A 19,334-nucleotide genomic window follows, 5' to 3' on the forward strand; every position below is an offset into this window, starting at 1 on the left:
CAATTCGTTGCGAAACGCAGGAAGACGGAATATCAAAGCTAGGAATAAATTAGTTGTTTCAATATCCCAATAGATGAGAGATATGGATGTTATGTACAGGAAATTAGTTACATGTATCTGTGTTACGCGGCGTGTGTGTGCGCGCGCGCGCGCGCACACACACACACACACACACACACACACACACACACACACACACACACACACATAGAGAGAGAGAAAGACGGGGGGGGGGGGGGTATGGCCTAGAGTACTAATGCTGATCCGGGACGTTGGGAATAGTGCCGAATTGGCAGCACAAGGGTTACCAGGGCATCAGCAGCTCCTTAATAGCTCCGCAAGCAGTTACAGATCCGGGCGAGCTCTGTTCCGTACAGCGATAAAGGGAGCTGCCCGTGAGCCGACGGCAGGCAGAGGCAGCTCTTGGCCAGCATCCCTGTGTCCGCGTAAAGAGCCGCCGTTGCCAGCGGGGAGGGCCCAGCTGACAGAGCCTCGCTCTTACGCCCTTGCACTAGTTTGCTGCGCTGCTTTGCCAAGACCAGTTGTCACTCCGGCACTCGACGTATGCCTGCCAGCTCAAAGCGCGCTTTGTCACGGCCAACTTTTTAATTGGGGCGCGAAGATTGACGATGGCGGGTTTGTGGGGGGTACGAGTGACGAATTTGCTGAGAACTGAATTTCTTGTCAGCCGTATATAATCTCGCCGCTCTAAATATTCGCGAGGCGGCGTTCTATCGACCACACGCTAGCACTGTTTCACCCTGAATGCTTCTTCCTGTGGTCGTGTCACGCGCCCGTTTTCACTGTCGACGCTTCTCATCTACTGAATTGTTCCTCATTAGATAAATCGACACTACTGTTCTGCATGTTGTGCCCATAAAACTAACTTCCGTTCATTCCGTTCCAAACAGGTAGTGCAGTACTCAGAAAAGAATTTTTTCGTCCTCTATGATCTCTGTAGATTGATCTATTTGATCTACTAAAGTTCCTTCAGCTCCTTACAAAAGATGGCCGGAATAGTAACGATTTACACATTCTCTGAAAAGCCATTATGCACAAGGAGCGGATCGCTGTGTAGAGTGACGGGAAAAAAAATCGCAACACCAAGGAGGAATTGTGCGATACAAACGAAAATTGGCTGGTGTGTTTCTACATATGAAAGGTGACGCCTATTCAGATTTCATGGCAGTTGCGTAAAAGTTGAGATGTTGCAGAAAGACTTGGCAGGAATGTAGCCACTGTACATGACTGCTGGCAGCGGTGCTCACGAGAATGTACGGTCGCAAGAAACTGGACGGCCACGTGGCACTATCGAGAGGGAAGACAATCGTGTTCGGCGTATGACTCTGGCACATAATACTGCATCTGCAGCAGTCATTTGGGCAGCAGTTGGCACCACAGTGACACAACGTACTGTTAGACATGGGCTGCTTCCAGAACAGCACCGAGCCAGACGCTCTGTAGCGTTGATTCCGCTGGTCCCAAACCACCGCCATTTGCGACTTCAGTGGGGTCAGGAAAGAACTTATTGCAGGGCAGGGTGGAGGTCCGTTGTTTTTCCTGATGAAACCTGGTTCTGCCTCAGTGCCAGTGATGGCCGTGTGTTGTTTAGGAGGAGACTAGTTGAAGGACTGCAAAAAACTTGCGTTCTAGACACATACAACTGAAGTCACGCTCTGGAATGTGATTTCGTATGACAGCAGGAGAACACTCGTGGTTATCCCACACTTTTGACTGCAAATTTGTACCTTAGTCTGGCGATCTGACCTGTTGCGCTGTCATTTGTGAATAGCATTCAGAGGTGTTTTCCAACAGGATAACGCTCGCCTACATACCGCTGTTGAAACCCAACGTGCTCTGCAGGCTGTCGACATGTTACCTTGGCCTGTTCAATCACCAGATCTGTCTCCAATCTAGCACATATGCTACATCATCGGACGACAACTCCAGCGGCATCCACAAACAGCATTAACCGTCCCTGTACTGACCATTAACCGTCCCTGTACTGACCGACAAACTGCAACAGGCATGGAACAGCATCCCATAAACTGACGTCGACACCTATACAACACAATGCATGCAAGTGTGCATGCTTGCATTCTACATTCTGGCGATTACACCAGTTATTAATGTGCCAATTTCCACATTTGCAATCGCTTATCTCGCTCTTACATTAACCTGTGATATTGAAACTTTAATCACTTAAATATGCTACCTACACAAATTGTTTTCGAAATCTAATTACTCTACGTTACTTTCTGATGTTGGAATTTTTTCCGTCAGTGTGTGATGTTGCAAAATTTTAGATCCCTCTCTGGACTGTGAGTAACTGAGAAGCAAGCACAGAGTAAAAATTTCTTGACTCTATAGCAGTAGACAGAAAAAAATCACGAAGATTAGTGGCTGCATATAATCATGATGTGCTTTTAGTTGATAGCAACAAAACGTCGCCAAGTAACTCTCAAGAACAACAGTGTGTAAAAAGAGAAGGAAAATTCTGCGGATTGAGACTTATTTTTTCCTTTGCAATTCTCGAAGTTTACTTTGCGCACGAAATATTCCATCCTCTTCTCCTGTTTACCTAGGAACGTTTATGCGCATAACTATGCGTATAACTATTAGTCTGCATTTAAAATGCTCACACAGTTGGTAAAATTTGGGCTATGTTGCAAATAAGTTAAATCTCCTCTGAATTAGGCATGGTCTGGCAAATACTTAGGTACTCGTCGTCTTCTGTATTATGAAAGAACCTCCAAAAACATAAATTCAGCATAGTTAATGTTATTTGCAAAATGCATAATAGATTTCAAGACAACATAGCTTTCGCTTTTTTGCATATTCAGTCCGTATTTATTATGGCGATATGGAGTCTTAGTGATTCACTAAGCGTTGGGCACGGGGATAGTGTAGTAATTGAAAGGAGTTCAGGCAACGTTATCACCTGATCCAGCGATTAAGATAAAACCGGCCAAAGACCAATAATAGTACTACGATGTGGAGTGATTATCTTGAATTGCAATACAAGCAGCAGAATTGTGTGTGTCCGATCGCCCAGCACAGGTGGTTTTATTGCCCCTCACACATAAAGAAAATGGCAACATCATGCCAGTTATGCTCGCAGCACCAGTCTGACATCTTGGCAACATCTTACAAAAGTGTCGTTACCCCATTATTTTAGAGGATTAATAAAAGATTTGTGTAAAAATCGTTTTGCGTTCTCTTATCCCAAGAGTACATGGGCGTGGGGCAACAGTGTGCAATGCGTACTTTCACTCCCCGCTGAAGAAAATAATAAGGATTACAAATAAATACATGGAAAAAAACAAATTTGGATCTGTTTACTTTTTCGGCAATTTCAAAAAGTAAACGTCGTAATGATCCGACAGTAAATCGGAAAAAACTTTTATCGAGGAAAATGCAATACTGCACTACTGCTTGTTCTTCCTCCAGTGAGACAGTTTTTGTCAATTGGCCAAGGCGCCCACTGCTTACGCCGGTTTTAAGATGTTTTCTTAAGGCAGCCGTTGAAAATCCGGTGGTTTTGGATGCTTGTCGCAATGACCTCAAAAAGATGGTAGAGCGGCTTTGTTAATGGAAATTACAGTTCACAACACTTTGTGCAAACATGACGTCATCTTGACGTCACATGCACATAGACCACAGGACCTGATACCGACTTGCGTTAACAGTCGATGCAAGGTGGTTGGCAAATACTATATTGGATTCCGTAATTTCGTATAGTAACTTGCGTGTAATGAAAGTACGCTGTTTTGAGGAAATGACACAAGACTTTAAAAAAAGGCAGTCTTGATACGATTAGTTATGATTAAACGTCATGTAAGGACCTGTTGATGGTTAGAGCCTTCTTGAGGTCTAGGTTACAGTACAAAATGCAAGCTTTCGCTAGCTCTTTGTGGTGGTAGTGGTTATAATTGTAGAGCCACGGTATGCAGCGTAGCTGAATAGTGGGTTCACGTCCTGCCGCATCCGAAAATTTTTTTCACCTTCATGTTTTTAAACGATGATGCAGCTTTCTGCTTACTCTATACTTACTCTATCCTGTGCAAGCCCCTTTATCTCAGAGTAACTACTGCAACCTCCATTCTCCTGCTTCCCTCCAGTGCTAAACTGGTGCACACTTGATGCCTCAGAATGTCCTACCAACCGGTCTTTTCTTAGGTTGTGCCACAAATTTCTCCTCTCCAGTTCTATGCAGTACCTCATTAGTTATGTGATCTACCCATCTTCAACATTCTTCTGCAGCACCACATTTCAAAAGCTTCTAGTCTCTTCTTGTCTAAGGTGTTTATTGTCCACGTTTCACTCCCATAAATGGCTACACTCCATACAAATACATTAAAGACTTCCTTACACTTAAATATGTACTCGATGTTAGCAAATTTCTCTTCTTCAGAAACGCTGTTCGTGCCATTGCTGGTTTACATTTTATATCATCTCTATTTCGACCATCATCAGTTGCTTTGCTGCCCAAAATAGCAAAACTCATCTTCTACTTTTAGTATCTCATTTCCTAATCTAATTCGATCATTACCACCCGATAGCAATGGACTATATTCCATTACCCTTGTTTTGCTTTTGTGGATGTAAATCTTACATCCTTCTTTCAAGACTTTGTCCATTCCGTTCAGTTGCTCTTCAACGTCCTTAGCTGTCTCTGACAGCATTACAATGTCATCGGCAAATCTCAAAGTTTTTATTTCTTCTCCCTGGTCTTTGATTTCTACTCCAAATTTTTCTTCTGTTTCCTTTACTGCTTGTTCAATGTTCAGATTGAATAATATCGGGATAGGCTACAACCTTGCCTCACTCCTTTCTCATTCAGTACTTCCCTTTCGTGCACCTCTACTCACACAACTGCAATTTAGTTTCTGTACTAATTGTAAATAGCACTTCGCTGTGTGTATTATACCCCTGCCACCTTTAAAATTTGAGACTATTCCAGTCAACATTCTCAAAAGCTTTCTCTGTCTACAAATGCTATAAACGTAGGTTTGCTTTTCCTTAACCTCTCTTCTATGAGAAGTCATAGGGTCAGTATTGCCTCCCGTGTTGCTGTTTCTCTGGAATCCAGATTGAACTTCCCCTACGTCTGCTTCTATCAGTTTTTCCATTCTTTTTCAGTAAAGAATTAGTGTTAGTATTCTGCAACTGTGACTTATTAAACTGATAATTCGGTAATATTCGCACGTATCAGCACCTGCTTCCTTTGGAATTGGAATTATTATATTCTTTTTGAAGGCTGAGGGTATTTCAACTGTCTTTCACATCTTGCTCACCATTCGGAAATACTAGACGTTATTCAAATAAGTTCTATCTCTAAGTTCCCCGCTCCCCCCCCCCCCCCCAACCTCTCTCTCTCTCTCTCTCTCTCTCTCTCTCTCTCTCTCTCTTATAGAACACTGTTGAATATATGTTATTGGATTCAGTACTGACTGGGTTTCGATTATTTCTTTTAAATCAGTAAGCCGTCTCTCTCGAGGTTGATAAAGGCATATTAGGAAAAATAGTGAAGCTTTTTCACTAAGTTTCGGAGTTATTTCTTGCAAACACTCTAATTTCTTCCTGAAAAACAGCCCAATCCACATGGATGCAGAACCTCACATATTTATAAACGACGTAACTTCGCGGTTAGCTACACTGTAGCAAAGAAAAAGCATAATCTGAAGTTCTCACTATTTCACCTGTATGTTATTGTTGTGAAAGTCATGTTCGTTCCGCGTGTTGTGAACCGAACGATCACTAAAGTCGATAGAAAACTTTTTTCATCTTCGGCACAGTGTGTGACGTCAAAATGACGTCACGATTGCACTAAGTGTTGTGAACAGTATGTTAACTTTGCTGGACATTGATGTTTTCTTAAGGCAGACTTTGAAAATCCGGTGGCTTTGGATGCTTGCCGCACTGACCTCAATTTCAGTAATGTCAACGATGGCCCATTACCGGCCACGGTAGGTGTCATTTCGGTCTGACAACTACAGGCACATACGACAACGACCGTGGCACTGAGTTTCACCATGTGACCTACGTTACGCGTAGTGTCTGAATGTCTGATCTGTCGTGGAATCCTTCCCACTCCCGGGAAACGACCTTGCGAGTGAGACTCAACTCGTAACTAATGTTGTCAGCTTTTTTTTAACTCTGTAAGGAACAAATTTCAGTTCGGCATAATAGCGGTATTTCATTCTTTTATCCTGGACAAATGAAAAAAAATTGGGATTTATTGGTCTTTATTATATTTAAATGAAGAATGTATTCAACACCCGTTTTTATTTTACATATTAAAAAAATCAGTGCAGTTTAAAATCTCACTCTTTATCAAATTTGGGGGTGCATACATCTCTCCACCTGCAGGTCGGGGGTTTAGAACAGGCCCAAGGTATTCCTGCCTGTCGTTAGAGGCAACTAAAAGGAGTCTCTCATCTGTCGGCCTATATGTGATGATCCCCAGTAGGGTTTGACCTCCATTTTTTAAAATTTTCCCGAAGAGCAAGCCAGTTGGGAAGGGCGCCTTACATGGTGCATAGTGTCCATCGTGCAGTGAGATCTTTAGCCCACTTTCTCGTTGCGTCATTGCAGTCCCACCCATTCTCCATCTCTTGGACGGGGACAACTTCCTGGATGCGTTTCCCACCTTGCACTATTCAGTCACTTTCTGTGCCGACAATGAACATGAACTTCTTTGCACCTCATATCCAGCATGGTAGCCAGTCCATTGTGGTGGGGCCGCCATGTACCCCGTTGGTTGTAGCCCCCTGACCACATGGGGATCTCTCTGCTGATGCCTGCGCCGTTAACGCCCCACGTATGCCAAGGAGTAGATGCCCATCACCCTGGGGCATCAAGACTCCCGGCAATGGCCATCCTGCCAGGTGGCCTTTGCTGCGGTTGGGTGGCGCCCGTGGGGAGGACCCCTGGTCAGAGTGGCATCAGGGCGGATGACATGCCATGAAGTGTAGTACGTCATCTCTTGCTGGTGGTCAAACTCCAGCAGTCTCTAAGCGATCAAGGTCTAAATTCAATGTTAAGAAATATGACCCCAAATCATCCTCCCCCCCCCCCCCTCCCTCGCCACACCATCGGAGGAACGCCAGGCTAAGGATGGCAGCAGAGCTTATTCACCCCAGTACCTCGTATGTACGAGAGTTGATTGGGAATCTTTCTTGTCTATGAAACCTCAGGTTTTTTTTTTTTTTTTTTTTTTTTTTTTTTTTTTTTTTTTTTTTTTGCGTTTAGAGGATAAGTTTGGGGAGGTGGAGGGCTTGTCCAAGATGCGGTCGGGGTCGGCCTTCATCAAAACAGCATCCTCTGCCCAGTCACGGGCACTACTCGCCTGTGGCAAGTTGGGGATGTTTCTGTTACCATCACGCCGCATAAGAGCTTAAATATGGTCCAGGGTGTCGTATTTCACAGGGACCTTCTTTTGCAGGCTGACGATGAGCTGCGCGCCAATTTAGAGGGGCGAGGTGATCATTTAGTCTGGCGCGGCCGACGGGGTCCGATGGATAATCAGGTTACCACCGGTGCCTTCATTTGGCCTTAGAGGGTGACACATTACCCGAGAAGGTGATGGTCTACCGATGTGACGTAAAACCATACATCCCTCCCGCGATGCGGTGCTTTAAGTGCTGGAAGTTCGGCCATATGTCTTCCCAATGCACTTCCAGCGTCACCTGTCGGGATTGTGGACGTCCTTCACATCCCAATACTCCCTGTGCCCCGCCTCCCATCTGTCAAACTGCGGAGAGCACCATCTGCCTTGCTCGCCAGACTGCAGGATTCTCCAGAAAGAAAGAAAAATAATGGAATACAAGACCCTGGACCGACTGACATCACTGACGCTGAGAGAAAATATGAGAGGCCACATCCTGCCTGTGCATATGACGTCAACCTACGCCGCCGCTACGACAACGGTTCTACCATCTTCCGTTCCGCCGCGTACAGTTGGCTCTCAGAGCCGTCAGACTCCACGTGCCCCTTTATGGTGGGGGTACTTCCCTCCCTGTTGCTCCTGCACAACCTACTTCAGGAGCAACCCCCCGCCCCCTCCCCCAACTTGGTGAGCATTTTGTGTATAGTTTCAGAAATAATTAACAAGCGTAACACTTTCAACACTCAACAGTTCCCGCAAAACAATAAATGAAGCTTTAAACTAGGATGACTATCAAGAATGGAATTAAGAAATCCTTCCAGTATTTTTAACACGCGTTGACATAATATTTACACAAGGTAGCAAACTTACTAAAATGTTCAAGATAAGTGTCGAAAGTAAGTGAGGTGGGTAATAAATCGAAGAACGTAAAACACAGAGGCAAACAGAAGTGTGGCGCCGTGCGAGAGGATGGGAATAGATGAATAGCGGCCTCGCCCGGCGCTATCATAGACTAATAGCAGAGCTACTCGTATCTTCAAGCGATACGTGCTTAGACAATAGGTACTTACCAGCTGTAGCGCGAAAGATTTTGCAATAATAATCGAACAAGTTTGAAGTACTGTAGTATAACGTGGCGAAAATGTTTTTGTGGTCAAGTCTGGGATGTGTGTCGTTGCTTAACATAATAAAAACATTGTTCAATATACTACGTCTTACGACGGATATTCTCCACCAAAAAAATAATACGTATATTGCGTAATCCGCGGTGCTGCTTCTTGATGCTGCCGTAGGTTCCTCTTGATGTTACTGCATCGCCACATGGGAATCATGTAATGGTGTAAATAAGTTTCAGCAATTCTTGTTCACAGAGAAATTTATTTCGCACGTTAGATGACCGGCAGCGAACGTACCAAGTCTGGCTATATGCTGTTGACACAAAATTCAGTCAGACTGACGTAAGACTGACCTGTGGTGACGTACAAATCCCCTTCCTTTATATTACTTTAAAGAATTGCTGTTATTGTTACATATTCAATTTTGCATATTTAACAAAGTTTTTACGTCTTCCCAAATTACAAAAAAAATTACATGGAATAATAGTGAACCGTTTCATATAAAAACAGGAAGGAATCTGTTTCTATTAATTAATTACATGTTTTATCATCGCAACAGTATATTTCGTAAATTTGCATTTATTATTTTGCTAACTTAAAGTAAAATCAGCCCATCATTTTCAGGTGAACAGAGCGATTAGTTTAATTGAACTATAGGCCTAGATTCAATTAATTAAATTTTGTAGGAGTGAAATTCTACATTTCTATTTAGTCGTAATTACAGTTCTGTTAACTACAACCAATTAGAATATGAGCAAGTTTGATTCTGACTGAAGAATCATCGTGTCATATTACTGTAAGGAGAACGGACAATGTCTGACACAAAAATAGCTGTCTCACGATGCCTTGAAGAAAAATCGGAACTGTAATCGTTAATTATTCCATAATTACAATAGCAATTTTTTTCCTATCATGTGCCTGTAGTTTGTATCGTGTGTAAATTATGACGGTACATTTGTTTTTAATCCAACATGTTTCCTTCCTTCCTTATACTGGTGAGACACAACGTAAACAATGTCAAAACAATGGTTTAAATTAGTGTAAATTACTATTATTATACATATGCCATCTTCGGGAGAGTGGAGTTGAGACTGGAATAGGATAAAGGATCCCAAAAGGGGTTGTGGTATTACAAAACGCAACAGAACCAGTTCCGGCGGGACATTTAAAATTATATCGTAAATCAGGACGTCTGGCAACACAGACCTCTGCCGGTATGTCGTGCATCTCCGTTTTGTCGCTCAAAAGTTGAATCTTAACACCGGGGCCAATAGAATGAAATTTTCACTCTACAGCGGAGTGTGCGCTGATATGAAACTTCCTGGCGGATTAAAACTGTGTGCCGGACCGAGACTCGAACTCAGGACCTTTGCCTTTCGCGGGCAAGTGCTCTACAAACTGAGCTACCCAAGCAAAATTTCATTCTGGAAACATCCCCCAGGCTGTGGCTAAGCCATGTCTCTCGAATATCCTTTCTTTCAGGCGTGCTAGTTCTGCAAGGTTCGCAGGAGAGCTTCTGTAAAGTTTGAAAGGTAGGAGACTAGGTACTGCCAGAAGTAAAGCTGCGAGGACGGGGCGTGAGTCGTGCTTGGGTAGCTCAGTTGGTAGAGCACTTGCCCGCGAAAGGCAAAGGTCCCGAGTTCGAGTCACGGCCCGGCACACAGTTTTAATCTGCCAGGAAGTTTCACTGGGGCCAATGATGCAACGGCTTTACCTTGGATCAGGACGATCCTTTAAGTTACAGATATTGGTAAGAAGGAAGAAGCGAATGATACATTCGAGGTAGGAGTCTGTTCTGGAGGGGTGCTCGCAAGACATAATTGGCAGCGAACTAGCCCCCAACGTTATGGTTATGGGTTTGAGACACAATGAACTTAGCAGTTTTAACCGCTCACATACAGTAGCGAATGTGGGGCTGAATCATCTCAGAAAATGATGCAAAATAAATAATACTCTTAATTATGTGGCGCTGATTGCCAAAGAAGTTGCGAGTTTTGTAAAACTCCATCTGCGGCCCAAGAGCCAGGCAGTGTGCCAAGAGAATGGAAATAGCAAACGGAACTACAAGCTCCCCTTCCCAGAAATCCGGTTAAGCGCAGTTCTTATGTCTGTGCTGCCGTTACATTATACTTCTAATGTGAGCTTGAAAGCAAGTACATGTAAGTCAATTGTTCAAGCAGTTGTTTAGAAGTTAGAACAGTCACATTTACGTAGTAATATGAAACATTAAATTTTGTAATCTGCCGTAATAGCAGCTGGTACTGAAAAACAACAGTAAACAGTATTTTACTACTTTCGCTCCTCCTTCACCTTGAAACAGATGATTTTAAACGCTGACACTTTCGGTTACTGAGTTTGTTTCGTGTAACGTAAACTTAGGCCATCAAATTGAAAGTGAAAAACACTGCCGAGCGGTTCTAGGCGCTACAGTCTGGAACCGCGCGACCGCTACGGTCGCAGGTTCGAATCCTGCCTCGGGCATGGACGTGTGTGATGGCCTTAGGTTAGTTAGGTTTAAGTAGTTCTAAGTTCTAGGGGACTGATGACCTCAGATGTTAATTCCCATCGTGCTCAGAGCCATTTTGAAAAACACTAATCAAAAATAAACAAGCATAATTGTAATTTTCCAGAATTCTTAACACACAAACAAATAGAACGTTGGCGAATCTGATGTTGATAATATAGCGAGTTTCTGTTTAACGTGTTAGTTTTTGAATCCATGTGGGATCGGTGGGGGCAAGAGTACCCATCAAGTTTTCAGGTCCGTAGAGCAAAAGTTCACCAATCCCTCGTAAGGCAGCGTATTCGTCATCTCTTCAGTTGTCTCCTAGAATTTCGAGGCACTCGAACGCTTACAGCTGTAAGAAATGGGTTAAGACACTTCTGTACGTTTTCGATGTAATATTTGTATAGATTTGATTGTTAGGTGAACGTAAATCTATTTAAAAATTAGATACTCAGTATCGGAACTGGCAGCTATAGACTTCAAATATACTCCTCGAGCTCCACGACTTCAGTTGTGTGTTATCTGTAGACTGCCTAAGATAATAGCAGAACTGGGTACAAGTACGCAGGTGTAACAGGGTAAAACTTCGCAAGGCGTACTTTTACCCCATCAAGAAGTTATTTGCAAACTTTTACCCCATAACCTGTACTTTTATATTGTGTAGTCCCTTCTAGCGTATTGAATTTTTTTTTATGTTCCTTAGCTGCCTCGTTATTCACCTTAGAGAACGTAAATAAACATTTCTGCAGTTTTTCTTTCGACCGACCGAGAACATTAGCTGGAGAGCCATTAACAGAGCCACTCTACCATCAAGCTCTTGACGTTATTGAAAATAGGAGCAAGCATCCAAAGCTCCACCGGGTTTTCAGAGGAGCCTAAAGAAAATGTCTTAAAACCGGCATGGGTAGTGGGCACCTCGGGCGATTCACGAAAACTTCCTCACTGGTGGTAGAACAAGCAGTAGTGCAGTACTGCATTTCCATCGATAAATCTTTTTTCCGCGTTGCTCTGAGATCATTTACATTTACTTTTTGAATTTGCCGAAAAAATTAATAGTTCGTAATTTTTCCTTTTATTTTCTTTAGTTTGGGGTGAAACCCACGCCATGGGGTAGGAGTACGCAAAATTATTTTTAGAAAAAATTTTATATTACTCATCTAATTACTAGATAACAACGAAACTTTCACACAGTGTTGCCAAACTAGGTATTCATGTCTAATCGATATGTTGCAGCAATTTCTTTTAAAAAAATATTTCGCAAAAGCAAATATACGTACTTTCACCCCCACTACCTTGTTATTAAAAACTGAATTTTCGTTGCACCGTGAGTCATAAACTAGTAAAAGATCGAAAAAGACGACCAGAAATGTCAAGACAGCACCGAAATGTTTTGCAACAGACTGACTGCAATCATGGTTCACGTTCAGTTTCATGCCTCATATGCATAGGTTTCAATAATGCACCGCATAGGTGGAACTCTAGGCCTGGCGAAGGGTATCCCTCTCGTCCCTCTCTCTTCACACAATGTGTTACCTTGAGATTCACGAAACGTCCCATATCACGACGAAACCATAGCATTTCAACGTTGAAAATTTCTGAATTACTGTAGAAGAGCGGAAAGAAAAGTGGAAAAAGGCCTGGTTGGCGACAGTGGTGGAAGAAAAATGACACTAAGCAAAAAATCCGCACGGTTTTCTTGGTAGTGGAAGGGAGAAAAAAGAAACAGTAGTAGTTTCACGACATTTTCTGGCTTACAGAAAATCTTCGGCAGTATAAAGTGAGAGAGATTCGAAAATCTTACACTAATATGACAACAAATGGGCTAGATATGAATGCTTAGTGCGTTGGTCTTCTAGCCGAAAATAATAAAAATTTAGAATTGTTGAATGCGTTAGTCTGTCTTCGGAGCATGGAAATCGGGTATGGATAAACAAAGCGACATTAGTAATGCGTAGTAGTAGTAGTAGTAGGAAGAAGTGACTTTCGTAAGATCAAAATCGCAACGAGAGAGAGAATAGCGACAGTATCAGCATTTGTAGGAACAAGATGAAAGTAAGAAAGACACCACGGAAGTTTGAAACAAGTTAACTAAGGGATATCATATCCTGAGATTTGAGGAAGAACTTTCTGGATGGGAATTATACGTGAACTTTATGGAATAAAGCAGAAAAATGAAAAATGCTGCATTAAGAGAAGGAACGATTGTCTCCTGTCATCAGTCATGCATCTTAGTGAGAACGTTTCTATGCGATGCGAATTCCGGAATTTTATGTAAGTTAGACTGTCCTCTTCACATTAAATAAAGAAGGAAGATTGTTATGGATTCCTGTTATTTAAATTTTAAACATGTTTTGCCGATGGTTAGAAATTTGGAAGCTCATAATACGGGTGTACGGTCCTAACAAAACAGTAATGCTTTCCTTGCCATAGAACACACATGTTTTTATGAAAACATTTTCATAAAAAAATGAATTAAAGACGCCATTCCTCAACTCTGTCCACACAGTTACGAAACACTCAGAAGTATTAAGTTTGATTTACCGTGTGTACTAGGTTCCCTTATCACGGTATGCTAACTTGTGTTTGTGTGGAAGTGTACTGCGCCGTAAACGTTACTACTACAGTCTGCTGCTAACAGTTCTGATGAAACGTAAAGGGGAGCGTGTTGCAACTGTAGTCGACGCAGTCTTTAGAATTTATGCTACCATTAGATACATGGCGCTGTTTAGAGAGTCGACGATGCAAGGGAATAGTTTAAAGGTTTCTTCGACGTGCAATTCATTAGAAACTGGCTCTAAGTATTCGTTCATGGTGTAACAAGGCAGTTCCGATGCAAACATCTGTTCCGGGGTATCGTGGCTTTGTTCGCATCCAGCTGCCTGAAGGTTACTCATCATTCCGCAAAGTCAGCTGTAGACAACTCTGTTAGCTGCCCTTCTTCTCTTGGACCCTTGTTCAGCCTGAGAGAGCGCTACAGCTGCGTGGCTTTTCATAGACCTATCCTGATTTAGCAAAAAGTGGACAAAACAGAGTATAAATGTCTGCTTAGCCTGCAAATGCGGCGAAAGAAGGCACATGCTCCATCAAGGGATGTAACTGTCCCGTGTCGTAAAAAATGGGAAACGGATTACGTTCCACTTCCTTTTCATTTCGGGTGAAAATGTCGAATACATAACTCTGTGGATGCTAATAAGTCTCCCGTGAGACTTAATTGCCAGACACCGTGCATGTAATAATAAGATTGTGGGCTGTTGTTGCGAGTAATATCACACATCATTTTTGATGACACATTGCCTTGGTGAAATCTCAACTCTTTAGTTAAACTACAGATCTGTTACACATAATAGATAAGATGTCCACATAAAAACAGCTTGATTTCCAAGTGTGTGTGTGTGTGTGTGTGTGTGTGTGTGTGTGTGTGACAGACTTGCGGTTAGCTGCATCATGTAAAGTAACTGTTTCCTACGAAAATTTAACAGCTGAAAAAATATGTGGGAGGAGGGCTGAACGCGTATGTAGGGCCCTTTTCTCCCGCATAGAGCTGTTTGAGGAAGAGGGGGAAGAAAGGAAATGAATAGAAGGGTCGTGCCGTTTCGGCTGCTGTATCCTCTTCAAAGAACTACCGCCTACACGTGCGTCTATAAACTGACCAATGAGCGGCCGTGCAGAATCGTGATGCAGCAGGTGTGAATTGATAGCGTCGTGGTGATGCAAGTAGCGCGTATCTGTTGCAACTTGCGTGACATCACGGGAGGCCGGCTGACGGGCGTGCCCTTGTACTTGCGTGACGTCTTGTACGGGCCCCCCGGTCTTGAAGACAGCGGAGTCTTTACTGTGAGACGGAGAATAGCTGACTAATATGGCGTTACGCAACTCCCCTCTCCACCGCACTCTCGCAGCCGGGTATATGAATGTAATACTACGAGCTCAGGACGTAGTCGTCGTCGGCTGTTCGCTCGCTTTCTACCCACTCGTGGTAAGTGCGGTTCTGATTTGTCTTGCTTTCGCAGTCTATCATATATATATGGCCATAACCTCTGTCCATAGTTACGGTCGGCATTTCTTTTGCTTCATTAACAAGACTTTATTTTTGTGATGACTTTGCAGACCTGGACGCCTGGATACATCGCTCTTGAACTGATTTTGTAACCACCAGGTTCTGTTTCTTCCTAACTTCTCCCTTTCTTGCTTCCACTCTTCATCTTTGTAGGTTTTTTCTACATTACATGTTTTCTCTGACAAAGTTTTGTAGTGTAACCTATAACTCGCGACCTCGTAAATGGTTGTAAGTACTTACTACAAACGACCATTATTATAAAAAGTTTCAGGAATCACGTCTTGACGAGGAGGTGTTTTGAGAAAATTACCTGCATGAACAGCCAGTGTCCACGATAGACAGCCGTTCGAAATTACTTCGAAATAAATTCGATGAATGCGAGTAACTGGGCCTCAGCTGCATTAGGTGTAGATGTACTGCCTATTGGTGACATAAAAATTTGTGCCGTACCGGGACTTGAACCCAGACTTCACACTTAACGCGAGCAGTCGCCTTAACCATAGGTTATTCGTGCACGCTGCCAGGACCGAACCAGATTTTCGTACGTCACTCTGCGTCCATATACCATAGTCACATTCTCATTGGTGCGGGAATACAGAGTATAGCTGAGAGCATTTAATGACGACTGGACGAGACAATGGTATACGGATGTCGACAAGTGACTTGTGGAAGTTTAGATCGGCCCTAATTGTTAAAGCGTCCGTTTTTGATAAGCGGGAAATCCGGGGTCGAGTCCCGACCCGGCACAAATTTTCAAATATCACCAATAGCTAGTACTTCTATACCTAACACAGTTGAAGCCAAATTTTATTTATAAGTGCTTGAGAAAAGTGTGTTGCTGTTTTGCCATTGCGTTTCTAAAACAAGTTTAATATATTGCTGTACTGATTCCAGTGTCACGTCACATACTTCAACTGTACACTTTAGCACCTACGAATTTAAAATACTCTCGAGACTACGATCCATCTCTAGTACCGTCGTGACTAGCGCCTAAGTCTTCAAAAGGGAGCCGCAAAATTATGTGTTGGTCATGGAAGGTGTCTCAGGTATAACTGCCGCAATTTTCTGCGTAAGATTGCGTTTCGTGTGCAGTCAGTTAGAGGCCTCATCTTCGTCGGCACTAAAATTTCTCGTACAGCATACACTTACAAAGCCATTTGTCAAAAACATTTACGGATTTCATTTAGGAAAAACTGTTAATGCTCTAGGAACGTCTGTGCTAGCTCCATAAACATAAGATTTTGTTTCATTGGCAGGACACCTTCGTTCATGTAAGTTTTAGGGTGTCGTACAAGGTGCATATGTGTACGAGAGGAGTGTGTATACAGATTACGTGCAACATAAGCCGATGTGTCTTGTATCGCTTGAAGAAATGAACTTAATCCGTGATTCTTTATCAGTAGTAGTGATTTGAGTCCGTTCCTACATTTTAACGTCTCATTATAGCAGATACGCTATTAACTGCGATGATCATATCATGACGAGGATAATGTACTCACAATATAAACATCCCTATGCGACTTCCTAGCTTCTTCGCGGCAGAAAACGAAAATCCTTAACATATTCTCACCAATATTTCTCCCGAATTGGAGTAAAAGTATATAAAAATTAAGACTTATTTCTGCCGATAGGTTGATTTCAACATCAGTGCTTAAAGATTGTGGAATAACGTTCCGTCGAGGACGCAATTTTTAAAAATGGCGTACTAGCCTCTACGAATGAAGACAAAACCGGAAGTCGACCGTGGCCTTTTTCGATATTGCATACCGGTGTTTACTTCAAGCAAGTTACGAAACCTAAATCTAAATGGCTGGACGGGGATTCGAACACTGATTCCCCCGAGCGTGATTTCAGAATGAGAACCATCTCAGGGTGTCTACCGTTTCGACGCAGAATTTGAACGAAGGTGTAAACTGCATTGAAGAGATAAGTGCGAGACAGAAAAATCGAAGTGATAACTTAGCATTTGTGTCAGGTACGAAGCAACATAGCATCAGTTAAGATAGATCGCTAAAGCGATGCCATCTGACCTGTAGGTAGTAAAGTCAAACCCAGATGGCGGTGTGTTGTCACGAGATGGTGCGTCATTATCTTGAATAAGAAGTCAAACGTCTACGCATTGTCTCGTGGAGTAAGAGTATATGATGCTGTAGATGATCCTTCCGAAGAAACAAACGATATTGCAGTGTATTGATCAAACCTACCGGAATTGCCAGCTGTGAATATTGTTCCTCCGGATTTAAGTTTATTTGCTGCGTTGTGGACTGTCAGATTACTCTCCCATATTCACGTAGATTATTTATTTAGCCTATACTAGCATCTACATACTTCTGCAGGTTGAGATGCTGTTCGTCTTATGACGATTAGCTGCTGTGTATAGTTTCTCGCTGATTTTAAGAACGAATGTTACACCAAAGCCAGTATCTTGCTAATCAGATAAAAATATACTATACATTAAATGTATACGCAGTTGCGAATGTGGACAGCCATCAGCTGTATAATGGAATGATGAGAGTGGAAATTTCTGCTGGGGCTGGTCTCGAATCCACATTTCCCACCTATCGCGAGCGTCGCCTTAACAGAGTAAGACTCACTGCCCGGCCCAAACTTCCATCTGTCGTCAATCATATGTCTACAACATGTATATTCCCGTATAGGGGACACATTTTACTTTGAAGTCGATTGCCCAGTGTCGGCGTATAAAGGAGATATTGCAGTGCGTATACATGTAATGGTTGACAACATATGGAAGTTGGGGTCACGCCGTGAGTAGTGTGCTCTGACAGCCTAATGTAAGGCGACCGCTCGCGATAAGCGGGAAATCCTGGGTCGAGTCCTGATCTGGCACCAATTTTCATTGTCATTCCATTACACAGTTGATGATTGTCCATATTCGCAAATGCGAATATGCACGCATGTCCGAAGGAATATTGCATAGTAATTCGGAATGACACAGGCACTGCAATATCGTATAAAAGTACACTATTTCTCTAAGTGAAGATATAATAAGTTTGTCGGAATTTGGTGGAGATTACAAAGTTATATTCTGTAAGTGAGTTCTTCGCCAGGCCACTAAGGCTCTATGGTGTCACTGGCTGCCGTGTCGTACTCTGCTTTGCGGTGGACGGACATGTGGCCAGTACACCTTTCTTCCCCGCCGGTCTACAGATTTACAGACCGTTGTACTCGATCAAGCGTGAACCTTTTAGCGTAAACAGTCAGCACCACTTTGATTCCTGTCTGGCGAGGTTGTCAAAGATTAAAAAAAAAAAATCGCCAGATGGTTGTAACGAAATGGGAAACTGCTGCGGCAGTATTTCCATGTTGTATACTGGATGGCAGGTTTGTCCAGTAGCGGAACTCGTACGAAGCAGGAGGGAATGGATGGAAGATTGTTACTTTTTTATGCCAAGTCGTGTTCCGGGATTTCAACGAGCTTCCGTTGCCTTATACCTTTTTCACCATCAATAACGTACTTTCTGAACGCTGCCGCTGTCCTGTGCTATTCAGTCTACAAAAGCGTAGTACTGATCAAGATATGAACGTTTCATGTCTGTTGAACGGGTCTAAAAGCTGTAACGCATCTTGACATAAATACAGCTGTGAGTCTCCGGAAATTCCCGCTACAAACTTCAGGACTTGCAGAGGGGTGTGGGTACATAAGTATTTTGACTAGGAACCCACAACCGGAAAAGTACCGTTTAAGTTTACGACGGATTCCGTTCAAATGTGTAACGCTTCCACGGCCGCTTCCACTGAACCCAACTGGTGCTGCATACGTGACCTTCCTGCAAAATTTATTGGACCCATCCTGGGAAGCTTTGTCACTGAATATCCGCCAGGAAATGTTTCATCATGATGATGTACCAGTTCACTTCTCACGTCCGATACGGAGACATCTCAGTGGTCGATATAGTGAAATATGGATAGGCCGCCGAAATAATACGCGCCCTCTTGGAGTCGTAGGCAAAATTTAATTCATGAGGCTCCTGTAGGGACAGAGGAAGATCTACTGGCACGAGTTCATGCCGCATTGTTCAAATGTGTGTGCATTCCTAAGGGACTAGCTTTGAGGTCATCAGTCCCTAGACTTGCACGCACACACACGCCCACACACGTACGTCCGAGGGAGGACTATCCTCCGGCGGGAGGGGCTGCGGAATCCGTGACATGGCGCCTAAAACCGCGCGGCCACTCCGCGGCCGCAGCACCAGAAACCGAAGAGAAACCAGCTAGGATGGAGAGTGTGTATCGGAACATTGCTTT

General features: G+C 43.2%; 1 protein-coding gene across 4 annotated transcripts in view; it reads left to right on the forward strand.

Annotated features, from left to right (window-relative positions):
* LOC126161850 (sodium-dependent phosphate transporter 1-B) overlaps positions 1–19,334 on the forward strand; it is a 282,548-nt gene that overhangs the window by 89,278 nt on the left and 173,936 nt on the right. The window contains exon 1 of one of the 4 annotated variants that reach the window (XM_049917958.1): positions 14,962–14,987. The exons of the other annotated variants lie outside the window; for them this stretch is intronic. The gene's annotated coding sequence lies outside the window, so the exon portion shown is untranslated. Of the gene's footprint in view, positions 1–14,961; positions 14,988–19,334 lie in introns of those variants that run through there. 4 annotated transcript variants of the gene reach the window in all.

This window comes from Schistocerca cancellata, chromosome 2 (genome assembly GCF_023864275.1).
Source record: "Schistocerca cancellata isolate TAMUIC-IGC-003103 chromosome 2, iqSchCanc2.1, whole genome shotgun sequence".
In the NCBI taxonomy this organism is placed as follows: domain Eukaryota; kingdom Metazoa; phylum Arthropoda; class Insecta; order Orthoptera; family Acrididae; genus Schistocerca; species Schistocerca cancellata.